The sequence below is a fragment of the Pagrus pagrus genome (assembly GCF_965226575.1).
Source record: "Pagrus pagrus genome assembly, chromosome: 4".
In the NCBI taxonomy this organism is placed as follows: Eukaryota; Metazoa; Chordata; class Actinopteri; order Spariformes; family Sparidae; genus Pagrus; species Pagrus pagrus.
Window position 1 is genome coordinate 20,382,478 of NC_140188.1, and position 13,181 is coordinate 20,395,658.

The 13,181-nt window shown below is 41.4% G+C and overlaps 1 protein-coding gene across 4 annotated transcripts in view; it reads left to right on the plus strand.

Moving 5' to 3' along the window:
• egfem1 (EGF-like and EMI domain containing 1) overlaps positions 1 to 13,181 on the plus strand; it is a 63,904-nt gene that overhangs the window by 3,076 nt on the left and 47,647 nt on the right. The gene's annotated exons all lie outside the window — the stretch shown is intronic.

The following is a 13,181-nucleotide window of genomic DNA, read 5'->3' on the forward strand; positions in this document are numbered from 1 at the left end:
ATTTTTCACAATTTTCTGACATTTTATAGACCAAACAACTGGTAAATTAATGAAGAAAATAATTAATAGAATTAATGCCCTACTTTGGAGGTGCTGGTCGGTGGACACACCTTTGGAAAAAAACCTGGTTCCAGTCTTTGGGCCATGCTAAGCTAACTGGCTGCTGCCTGTATAATAACTGTACTGTACAGATATATAAGTGGTATCAGTGCTTTTATCTAACGCTCCGCTAGAATTTGTAAGCCAAATTCCCAACATCTCAATCGATTCACATATTATCACTGGTGAAGTCCTAAAACATGATAGTGCCCACGTGGATGCCCCTCCAGTGGACAAAACTTGGTAAAGTGCCCTGTGATATATCATGACTCTCTGCTTGCTGGTGGTGGAAGAGTTCGAGGTCACAAACAAAAACCTGGTTTCTGGTAAACTCTTACAGTGAGCAGTAAACAAAACCTGATTGTCCCTCTTGTCTCTGAGCGTTGTGTCGTTACCCTCAGCGTCTGTTCTTTCTACAGACCAAACCCCTCCGCTCTATGTCAACACACACACAGGAGGATGGTTGTTAGTATTTTGGAAGTTTCCCGCTGAGACAGAATGGTGAATGGAGCATAGTTGGTTCCTGCCCCCCACATGCCTGCAAACACACACACACACACACACACACACACACACACACACACACACACACACACACACACACACACTGCATAGGCTTTCCTGTTTGATTCCTTGACTTTCCCAGGAGGAAGGGTCTGCCTGCCGGGGCCTTTAAACAGCTCCTCCTCTTGCTCAGACATTTCACAGGAACGTGTCGTTGTTTGTTAGAGGTAGCTCTCCCCGCGTTTGTTTTGACACAGGCTCTTTGTTTTTCACACTTCGGAGTGACAGATAGGGATACATATTAGATCTAATCAGAACTTCTCTTTCTCTCTTGCACATCCTGTGCTTCAAACTCATCTTGCTCTTCTCTCGTCAAACGATTTTCCTTCTCTCATCTCTCTAGACAGATTTATCCTCACTCCTCTGCCAGAGTCATTATACAGGGAGAGAGTCAGCCAAGTTCCTGTGCTCGGCCAGGTTCCTTTACTGAACCTCTGCTATGTGCGGAGACATATACCCCAATAATCCTGTGCTGAAGGAGTTTGAGTTAAGCTATTTAGAGCTTTTTAGCTGTATTCTCGCCCCCAAAAAGAAACAAAATAATAACAAAATACAGTTTCAGAATCCTTTTGGAAAATCTTGAATGTCCCTATTAAGTTTAGTGTGACTTATTTCCATGTAAAGGAAGATGGTTGTGATGTTGTCACAGTTAGAACTCACTGGAAAGCAGAATAATGAGTTTTTTTTTTCAAAAATAAATCTGGCTACATCAGTAGTATTAACAATTCTGATAAATCTATGGACTGCTGATTACGATAGGGGGGCAGCAATAATGCCTTGTTATTATAAGATATTTAATGTTGACATTTCTGCATTAAAATGTCTAAACACTGTTTAAAAAAGAGAGTGAGGAAGGAAGCTGGTGAAAGTGACTTTGATACATTACCTCGTCTGTGAACATTTCAACAACAGATAGCTTCTCATCAGTGATGGTGGTTGTTCAACAATGAAGACAACAACTCCCATGATCCCACGCTCCTACTTCATGACATCATCAAACTACGTCTTCTGTTATCTTTATTTTGATTGAGAGACCCCTAGTAGCAGAAAATACATGCTGTGTGTTTAAGGCTTCTTATTTTGAAATAATGCTAATTAACAACATTATACATAAAGTGCTAACATCAATAGTAAATTGAGCAATGGGCCATTAACCAACCCTTAATTTATTCCTTGATGGACTTGCTCTGTGCGTGTACAGTGAATATCAGGCATGTAATGTACATTCCAGCAATACATAATTACCATGAGAGACTGAAACCATAGTTCAACCTGTGAACCTGGATAACTGTATGTTCACCAGGGAATCCTCTTTATTATTAGATTTGCGTTGTGAGCTTTAGCATTCCACACTGACGGACTTATTACTGTCCTGTACGTGATTCATGTATGATGGAGGAAAAGCAGATACGGTACAGAGAGGCAGGAATGTTGACCTCTGCAGATTTATCTAAAGGCAGCTGGACTCGATGTTTGGTCATGAAGACGTTTCACGAGGCTTCATCAGATTTATTATATGGTGTTTCCTGCATGTTCTCCTGTCCCATGTGGCCTTAATCCTACTGCATGTAATGTCTGTAGTTTTGTGGCGTGTAAGTGTCTGTCTTTCTGTCTGTTTTCTGCCCGGGCTGATTGATTTCCTGGGTGTTGGTCCAACTGCCATGCTTTCCTTTTGTATAGTATATGCTGCGTAAAGCTTCCTGAAGCCTGAGGCATAGATACATCTGTCTTTTTTTCAATGTTGTTGTATTGTATTTGAGGTTTTTTTTTGGTTTATCCCTCCAGGCAAGCGTAAGTCAAAGGCCAGTGCTTGTTCTTGCTCAGATGCTTTTCAGACTTTTCCATATGTGTGTGTTTAAGTGTACAGGTGTGCTTGTGCACTTGTGTGTGTGTGTTGATGCAAGCGAATATAATTTTAACAATGGATCACATGACCACTTGCATGTGAAGGAGGTTGCACCTAGTAACGAACCCTCAGAGAATTTTGGTTCTGGGTCACTCCTTACTGTTTCGGTTCGCTCTCACTGCTGTCATCCCAGCAGGCAGCTGTTTTCAGCAGCAACAGCTCTAGAAATCCACTGTGCTCTACCTACACAGCACCAACGGCCAATAGTAGGTAAACATAGTGGCGCATTTAGCAGCTATAGATATTCCTATCAGGAGTTGGTAAAGCAAAAAAACAGTGCAACATTAGAGTGAATGTTGGAAATTCATTTGGCAGACGAACAGACCCCCAGTGCTCCAAGCTCCCAGTCCTGGCAGAGTCAACTGATGGGAGTGCTAACTGCACAGCTAGCTGAGCTAACTGTCTAATGGCAGCTACATTTAACAGCAGTTAGCTGTTACTCTGGTGACATTCTGCCCCCTATTGGTTTGGAGCACAAATTTGTCAGGTGACCAATACTCACAAATTGCGCCTTTATCTAAAATAATCAACAGAAAGTAAAGAAACAACAGTGTTGATGTTATGTCAAATATGTATGCATTGTGTTGCAGAGGTGCCTTCTGAAGTTAGCATGCTCACCAGCTATCCCCATGCTAACTTCATCCTTTCTCATAAAATGCCACTTTGGACCTCAAGAGGTGATAGTCCGATAACGCTCAGGTAGAGTCAGATAATAGGAAGCTAGCTGCATGGCGACTGAGCTAACTAGCTAAAGCTAGCTAAAGTTAGCGGTTATTCTGGTTATACGCTGCCCCCCATTTGCTTGGGATATGTTCAGTTGTTACATATTGCATCTTTAAAAGTTGATAATGGATGTGTTTTTGTTTAAATTTTTTTTTCTCCTGCCCCCAAGTGGCCAAAAACTGCAGGTATTTGCAAGTATTTGATTCTTCTTGATGTCCAGGCTTTAAATTAGGAGGTGAAATGCTTTGGATCAGTGTGCAGTATGTGTGGCAAAGAATCACTCAACATCAGTATCAACGCTTATGGTGCTTCAGATTCTGGATAGATCATAAGGATGAAGGATGCGAGCGGCTGCTGCAGAGACAACATACCAGCATGGCCTTTTCAGCACAATTCACTCCAGCTTCACTTCAGTAGAAGGAGAATACACACTGAGAGCAGTGTTAAAGAACAGCCTGGCTCTGTTAATAGTTCAAGCGAGAATCAGTGGTCTGCTGCCTCTCCCTTCTTTTCACCACTCATCACGGATTGGCCTCTTGAACATTACTCTCTTTGGTATCCTTGCCAAGTTGCGGTGGTAGAGCCCACTGCGTTTTTTGGGGGTCGACCGCAAGCCACCTGCTTCCAATCTCTGATATGAGACAGAAGGCACCGTCTATGGAAATGTGTGTCAGCCACTGACACTAAGGCCGTGGTGTCGACAGTGTGAGGTAATAAACAGCCTGGACACAGCCCAAGCATGTGCTGAGACACTGGAGCCTGCTCTGTAATAGTTGCATTTACTCTTGCATTTACTCCTTGTGAATGCCACTCTGTCTCACTATCAAGCCTTGGATTAGGCTTCGCTTTGGTTAAATTGGTGCATGGGTCTGCATGATATTAAGAGAGCGCAGGCACAGAACAGTGTGAGGACAGAAACCATCTGGTCCTCACTAAAGGAGACTGGCTGTTTTGAGAGCACTTTATAGAAAAGTGATTATGGACAGTGCCTAAAGACTGGATCCTGTTTTACTGGAGGCTAGGTAATGAGACAGCAGACGATGTCAGCAGATATTGGAAATTTCTTGCATTCACTGTAAAAAGGGGGGGATTCAGTTTGTGATGAAACAGTATTAAATACGAGGGAAATGTGTTGAAAGGATTTACACACATCACCAGCAAAGAAAAACACAATTTATCGTTTAAGAAATTATCTTTACCAATAAAAGTACTGTGGACAGTAATGCAACCATGTATTTGCTCTGGGGAACTGTGGAGACAGTTTTACAGTTGTTGCAGTTAAATGTAAATCACAATTTCACACATGGGAATCGTCTTTCTTCATATGAACTCAAGTATTTAATCCCTGGGACCTTGGGCTGTCTCCCATAGGCTCAGTTCTCAACTCAATCACTGAGCTCATGTCTGGTTTCCCTGCCCTATTAAATGAAACACAATGTGTCTGTATATGTACATGTATGTACACCTCTGGACATATGCTTATGTGTGCATATTATTATGGGTGTCCACTAGAACATTTTTAAATGCTTTAATGTTCAAGAAACACATTATTTTTCTCAAATGGTCGATTGCTGCAGCACCTCTATTCACCCTTCAAGTTTAAATAAAGGTTGGGAAAGAAATTCACAAAATACGACAGCCCTTATATCCGACTGTATCACAGTTTATAGTGACTGAGAGACGGTTGGATATCAGGGGTGGCCACATGGAGAGTGAGAGTCTCCTTGCACAGACTTGTTTCCATTAAGAGGGAGAAGGAGGGGAATAAAACACCGGTGAATAAGATGCTGACTCAGAGCTCTAGTTTTAAAAGTCCCCATGACCCAACTATGTTTTATTCCTGTGAAGAAAATGCCCTACAGGTGTTTTTTCTCATCTGCATTCATTACAGGGGCTCTATTGATGTGTCACCCTTCAAGGTCTCAGTGGAGGCATTGATGCAAAAGCCTTTCTCCTTCATGCTCTGTGCACAGCTATGTTACGCTATAACATTTCTCTCCTGCTGAAACTGAGAGTATGGCACCCGCTATTTTACGCTATTTTAAAAGAAGTAAAAGTACTTTACGACATTTGCTCCTGAATTGCTTTTGAATGTGGCTCAAAAATAGTTGTGCCTTGGGAAAACTCTGGAAAAATGATCTGGTAATGTCCTCAGTTGTATTTTATAGATCTGATGTCCTCCATGAATCAGTCAGTGTTTTAGATCCCGTCTCTTGCACTGCTTCTCATATGAGCGGTTATATCATACATGTCTGCATGTAGCTCTCTGTTAGACACAGGGAAAAATCTGGCTTGTATTCATTTTTACCAGCGTGGCTGCTCCTGCACTGATCCTTTACCAGAGTGCCTGTGAAGGAATTTGTCTTTCAAAATGGAAAGAAGCTATGTTTTCTTTCAGATTTCTGGAAGTAATTAAGCCCAAAGATGTAGTCAAGTCAAAATCTCAAGGTGCACAAAAACTCAGGAAACTGATTCAAAATCTGGTCGTGTTTTTAAGTTATGAAAGACAGGCTGTAAAAGACGCTGCTTAGTAGCGCCTCTGCTTGGTCTCACATCTTTAGGGGAGTGTTATGTCTTTCACAGATCGGGCATGATCCTTCCACCTCAATTTAACTAACATACCATGCATAGAGCTTATTCTCTCCAAGTCTTTCCGTGCAGTTAGTTCCTCTGCGCAGCTCCAGATCAATTATAAGCGTTTCGTTTTGGCTCCTGAGTAACACAAGCCCATTGAACATTTATTTCTGTGGGAGTGTGACTAAAGAACACATTTGTAGGACTGTGATAGTTCAAGGCTAAATCATTGTCAGCAAATGAGGTGAGGACATAATCTGGTTTGCACCAAACTCTCTTGGTTTTAACACTGTTTAATCCCGGATACTGGACCCTAACCTAAAGGCCCATTTAAGAGATTAAAGGGCTTGAATTGTGTCAAAAGTCTGCAGCACACTGTGTTTCAAATTAAGATATGATGGGGACCATATGGTTGTAATGACGGCGGGCCTTATTGTTTGTTTTGGTCTCGTTTCAAAGATTTCTTAAACCAAAATGTAGTCGCTAAAGCCGCTGCGGTGCTGAAGACTCGGAGGTGTGGATGTCACGATGTTCTTTGTTTTCATAAAGAACTGCAGCGCAGACCTCATGATTATCCCTGACAGGTTGGTCTTTGCTTTGGCTAGCAGCTCTCCCGTTCTGTTTATTAGAGGTTACTGCTAAGGTTCACTGAAAACTCTATTAACAATGTAAGCCTTCAGAGATGAACAGGTCCCTTTAAAGTTGGCTGGTCTGGTGTAATATGAACTTAATCACTGAGTAATCAGTACTTTTCTCCCTAGACATTTTTCTTCGGAAGTGTACTTGAGCAAAAACATTCTAAGATATTACTTAAGGCAATTATGAAACAGAGTTAAAAGCCATTTCAGCCTCTGGCAGAATACATCGGACCTTCCAGTAACAGAGTTCTCATTTATGTGTTGACTCAAGAAACTGGAATTAGAAAAACAATGGTCACCAAAGCACCAAAAAAAGCTTTTCAAATGTTTTCTCATTCATGTCAGGACGATTATCTGCCAAAGTTTTCCTCTGCAAAACCCAGGTGGCTTATTGTTTCAACCGAAGCATCTGTGATAAAAGTACAATAACATGTTGAATTTTTCCACATGCAATGTTAACCACAGCTGTTCTTCTTTGAGAGATATTTTTCTCTTATTCATGACGGGAACCTGAGCACTGAAGTCTTCTGACTGATAGTGACTGGACGAAAGTGAACCTGTCACATGCTCAGGATGAGGAGGTCTATGATGCAAAAGGAGAGGATGTGTTATCATGAAAGCAAAGTAGCTGAACTGTAAAGTCAAGTGCTTTTAATTTATAAAGTTCAATATCACAGATCCAACACGTTCTGACTCCCAACTTGTCGAATTTGAATTGACAATCAGGATGACTTTTATGATCAATTATAGATGTATTGTAAACATATAACAAGAATATGGATCGGGATGATGTTGAACAACTGAGCCACATGACCGCCTCTCCACCACGGCCACTTGAAAAGAGGACAGAATTACACAAACACACAAAAGGCACAAGGTGGATATAGTGTGACCCTTCCTGTAGATAAACATTGGCCCGTCTAGAAAAACATTGAGACTAAGATGGCAGCATTCAATTGTTATTTGCTCATATTGCTTGTCCTGTGTACCTCCCCTTCCTGTTTTCATTCCTCAAGCCTGCCATTAACTGTGTGTATGCCAACACACAGGCCCGAAGGTAGCTGGCCTGACGGGAGGACAGACTGGGCAACTCGAGCGCTACATACTTAGCATAGCTATCAGAGGAAGAAGCTCATTAGAGCCCTAATGGCTGCCATATGGCTGGGAAGCTCTCACACACTAAACAAGCACAACCTCATCTCTCCAAATGCATCAAGGCGCCACTGTTTACCAGGTTAATGCTGAGCGGGTTGGAGCTAATGGTCTGTGTGATTGACCATGTGCTCCCAAGGCGCACGGTGAGATTCCAACAGTAGCAGCACTCGTTAAGGGAGCTCATCCTCCTTGAACTTGGGTTGGCTGTGCCCAGGTAGTGTTGGCAGTGGTAAAATAAGCTTGTGAAAGGGGGACACTGGCAGGGATACTTCAAGCAGTGATGGAACATAGCTACGTATATCTACGCAAGTACTTTACCTATGTTCAATTTTGAGGTACTTTAGTTACTAGTAGCTTTGAAGATCGCATGCTGCATCAGAACCAAAGTACCACATTTTTAAATTAATATATTTTATTGGCAATCAATAGACTCATGCATGTTTGCAATCTTCCTAACTTTACTAAAACCATATTGATAATGGTCATTGAGCAGAGCAGCTAAATAAATAAATAAATATAACCCTCTATGACCTCCATGAGTCAGATCACTGGATAAATATCTGACTTTTAGACCCATAGTGCAGCTGTTTGGCAACAGAGTAAGGTAGTAAGTAAAAAAATGATTGTTTTTCAGCATGAACTTTCTGGAGTAACTTTACTGTCATTTTTCACTCTTTTTGGGATATGCTGAGTTTCCCTTTTGTAAGTTAGTAGAAGGTTTTCAGTGAGACGAGCTAGCTGCTGTCAATCATGTGGACGAACAAAACCTACCAGGTTACAGACGAACATGAGCCCGTGTAGAAGGTGAATTAATTTTCATCGCTGGGGGAACTATTGCTTTAACAGACACCTACAGTGTGCATCGGGGAAAGTGCTTAATCGTTGAATTTATGACAATGGCAAACAGTACTGAAGTCGTATAACCAAAAGCATGTGTTACATTATGTTTCCCAGAATCTATTAGATGGTGTTTCATGGATAACTTTGTGGGCATGGTTTAAGATTAAGTCTAATCCAAGATCGAAAAATCGCTCCATCCAAATTACGCTCCACCTATGTCTGTGAAATCAGCCCTACATTTTTTTTATTTTCTTTGCTGTGAGAAGTCATCTCATACCTGCTGAACATGAGGCCTATAAATCTACAGCCACGTCTCATCCTTTCTGTTGAACACATTGGTGAACCAAACAGGATGGATTTTCCAGATGCAGTTGACAGAGGCCTTCGTGGAGATAAAGGTAGACGTTAAGGGCAGATGTCCAGGAGTTGTTTCAGAATTCATTAGTTTAATATGTTAAATCTGGTAGTATCAACGCACTAAAGAGGTTTTCAAGATCGTGTGATTAATAGCTGTGCAGACTAACGTGTGAACCCCAGAGACGTCACCCTCACACTGTGCATGCGTGAGTAGACACTTTCTTGCACCACTTGCCAAAGTCCTTGAATGGAATGTGAGCTCAGGTCTGCAAAAAGTTATGTTTGTCACCATTATTTAAAACATTGTATTCTTCTTAATATTCCTTAAGGATATACAATTGTTCTGTTTAGGACTGATAAAAGTGATTCATGGACTTCATTTTATGGGCTAAGTGTGCAACGGGTGAAAATGTCTGCTTATGAAAACAGAACAGCACCGAGTTTTCATCATTCAAGTCATTTGTCCCGCGCACTGAGTAGCAAATTGAACTTTATTAACGCTATAAAAGAAAGGAAAATGGAAAAATATGTGCACAGAAACTCTGTCCCACTACGACTGTCCCATCGGATTCAAAACATAAACTATACAGTCTCTGAAAATTTCCATTATATTGAAGCATAAATTCTGTGCTGAAGGGACAAATGGGAAACATGTGAGCTGCTGGGGAGAGGTGGTTGAAGCGCGCAACCGTGTAGTCCAAAATGTGGAAGGATCACTGGTTCTTCACATAGACGCTGTGAGAAATAGTTTTTCACAATGCTAGTTAACCATCCAACAGCAATAAAACACTTCAAATGTGACTCTGCTGCACCATCAAACACTAGCTCTGTGTTTCTTCACTCTATTATTGTGTGCCTGAATGAGGACCTAATGACACCTGGTATTCTTCCTCAGCGCTGAAAGCCATGATTGATTGTATCCCTTTCTCAAGCTAGCTTTCTGTTTCATACAAAGCAACATCTTGAAAACAATCCCACTTTTGTCTCATCTTTATTTGCTACTGAGCTGATTGTTGAAGCTTACTTTCCTCTCTGTGACAGGTTCCTTAAAGCTCCTCAGCTGTCTATGAGCGACCTTTGACCTTTGGTCTAGTTCACAGGCGCTTGTCTTTTTCCTAACAGCACTTGATGGATCATTTCTTTCCTCTGCTAAAATGCTCCTTAAAGAAACCAGAAAGTGTAACCAATTTAGCAACCCACTGTCGCTAGATTAAATCTATGTATTTTGAAAAAACGGTTTACGAACACCATGTTAGCTAATGTTAGCAACTGTAAGTGGGTTCTTTGACCAGTGTGAAAGGGGTATGGGTTGATAGAAATAAGCATTGTTGAAGTTAACTGTGCATCCCTCCAAAAGATAACACAGGATAGAGCGAGAGGGTTATTCTTTGATTTTTTTTCTTTTATCCGTATGGGACTGCGTCTGTAAATGGTTAAGAAGCTGTATCAACACCAGCAACATACTGTAGGTTGATCAGTGCATCTTCCAAGTAAAACAAGAAACAGTCTACAGCAACTCTGTGAGGCTGTCCTTAGGCACAGTGATGCCTTGAGCTACATGATGATATCTGCATGCTAACATGCTAATGTTTAAGTCATGGTATCACCAAAGTCATTAGAATAAATCCACAGGGCACCTTGAGTATCTGTACAAAATGCCATGGTAATACATCCAATAGTTGTTGAGAGATTTGACTAAAAGCCAAAAGAAACAAACGGAGAAGTCAGGTCATCACCAAAGTCAGTATAATGAATCCTTTGGGAAACAGCAAGGTACAAAATGTTATCGTAATCCATCAAACAGCTGTTGAGAAATTTCGATATGGACCAAATTGGTGGACTGACTGACTGACTGGCCAATTCCCACATTCCTATGAACTTGAGTGACGGCACGCTGAAATAAGAGCAGTGGTTGATAAGATAAAAAGATCCAAACCAGACACACGTGACTTCAAACCTTGACCAAGGCAAATGCAAAGACAATGCAGCTGCAGAAATGTAGTGTGACTTATACTAAATAACAACAACATAATAAACAATGAGTGTTGTTGCCCTGCTACATTTCAGCTTACAGATTAGTGAATTAGTGAATGTGTCACATGCGATGAGGCCAAAAAGGAATTCAGAGAACTGATGGAGCGAAGGAAATGGGAGTCAGCCTTTCAGATGATCAGGTGGAACATCTCAGCATTAAATATTACACCTCACGGCCAAACTGAAGAGATTTTACAGCTTTATTAGCTGGCTCTGCTGCAACAGTTCTTGTGGTGTTCAAAAGGGCAGTCAAAGACTGTTTCCTGTTTTGACACATCTCATTAATCCCCCTATGGTTTATTTGAAGAGTGGATGTTGCAGTATCATGTATCTTGTCTACTTTTGGTGATGTGTCATTTTCGGTTAGATGAAAGAAGCTTGAAAAATCAACTGCTGAGACATAAGTTTTAAGAGTGAGTGTTGACTTTCTTCTAATTGCCAGCCCAGCTGTGATAGTAGACACAGACAAGTTGTTTGGTAAGTCACATTCCTCTCCTGTGTCCATTTGTTACAATAGAAATGTGGGAATGAAGGCTCAGAAAATGTTGGAAATACAAGTCATTCCTGCCAGAGACTCAAATTCCATCTAGTAAGGAAAAAACTGTAAATCACTTCCGACCACTGAGGTCTGAGATCTGAGCCTCCCGCGTTCATTGAACGGCGCTGAGAGACGGCTGAGGCCTGCTGATTCAGTTATTGATCCTCGCTTTCTTTGTCTAATGTTTTTAACATGAAGGGAATAGACACATGGTTGAACGTTTGTTGATTTATTAAATGTTAAAGTACTTCAAATAACTTTTTGGGAGGAAGAGTGTTGGTCCTTGGAGAAATTGGAAAGGAGGGGGGGTACTGTACTGTAGAGGACAAGTAATGTCAATAACACCTAATGAGATAAGCAGGGATCAGGACTCGGTGGCCGATGTTTGTCTGCAGAGAACACAAGAACATTCAAGCAGCTGTCTGTTCTCTCCGTTTACTGGTGGGAAACCATCGTCAACTCCTTTCATAACCCAGCAGGAGACCAGCACTTTCCATCTGATTCTGAAGTATAATTTGGGATGCACACAAATTAAGATGCTTGAAAGAGTTGCATGTACGTTTTAATAAGACGGCACTAATGAAGTGTTTGCCAGAGAAAGACTGGGTTTAAAAGTGATGGAGAAGAAAGGAGTGTTTTCAAAGACATATGGATGTGTTTCCAAACTGTATAAAAGAATGACTCTGTGTTGAGGTAAGTGGTATGTGTCATGTCCGTCAGTCAGATGAAGACTGATGATCCAGATTTGTAGGCACGAGGCTAAGAGGCCACACGAAGGAGTCAGGACTGGTGAATATCGAGGAAAAGGCTGCAGGTGTTTGGGTATCAGGGGACTTGGAGCTAAAGGGAGTGCTGTGCTTAAAGTTTAGGAGGGTCACAGCGCTTTCAACTAAATCACCATTTCACCATCATTTCTATATTTTGCAACTTTATGTTTCTTTATGTTCAGTTTTCAATTTAATGTTGTGAGAACATTGTGCTTTTGATCCAGTTAGGTTTGGGCACATACCACTTGGTTAGGGTTAGGAAAAGAGCATGTTTTGGCTAACTAGCTCTGTCGCCACAAACATGGCTCGAAATTGTCCCAACTTCTCGTCAAATATGTCTTACACAGCTGGAAAATTTTCCCACGTCATGTTAAAAATCCAGTGGTTTTGCTGTTACAAATACTGAAAGCTGGTCTCTCACTTGGCAGCCGTCTCGCACACCACCACCACCATCCCCTCCAACCCAAATAGATGAATGTGATGGGTATTAAATGTACAAATTTGAGTCTAGTTGTGGTTTGCAGAAATGTAAAATACCCAATTTTAGCATCTTTAGCATCTTTAAAGAAACTACGTATTGTTCACCTATCAAAACAATACTGGGTGACAAGTTTGCGTCCGTCAGATTCTCACGTTATCATGATCCGTCGTCCTGGACCATGCATGCTTCATATAAAGATAATTATGAGGGAAGTTGCCCCCCAGAACCTTAGCAATAAACGCATCTTTGCTAAAGGAATGAAGATTGTGTCAGATGCCTTGAGAAAAAGGCCCCCACCTCTCTTCGATAATGTTATATTTAGTCTTTTGAGACCTTTTATCTTTGAGGATTAAAGGTCCCCCTGTGACATCGGTCAGGTCTGTGGAGACTTATAGAAATAATTGCATGCATGCGTGTGTGTATCCCCCTGTGCTCATTGCATGCGGGTGGCCTGTGTAATGCATCCGAATGCACGACGGCTGAACCGAGGCAGGAACGGTTATCT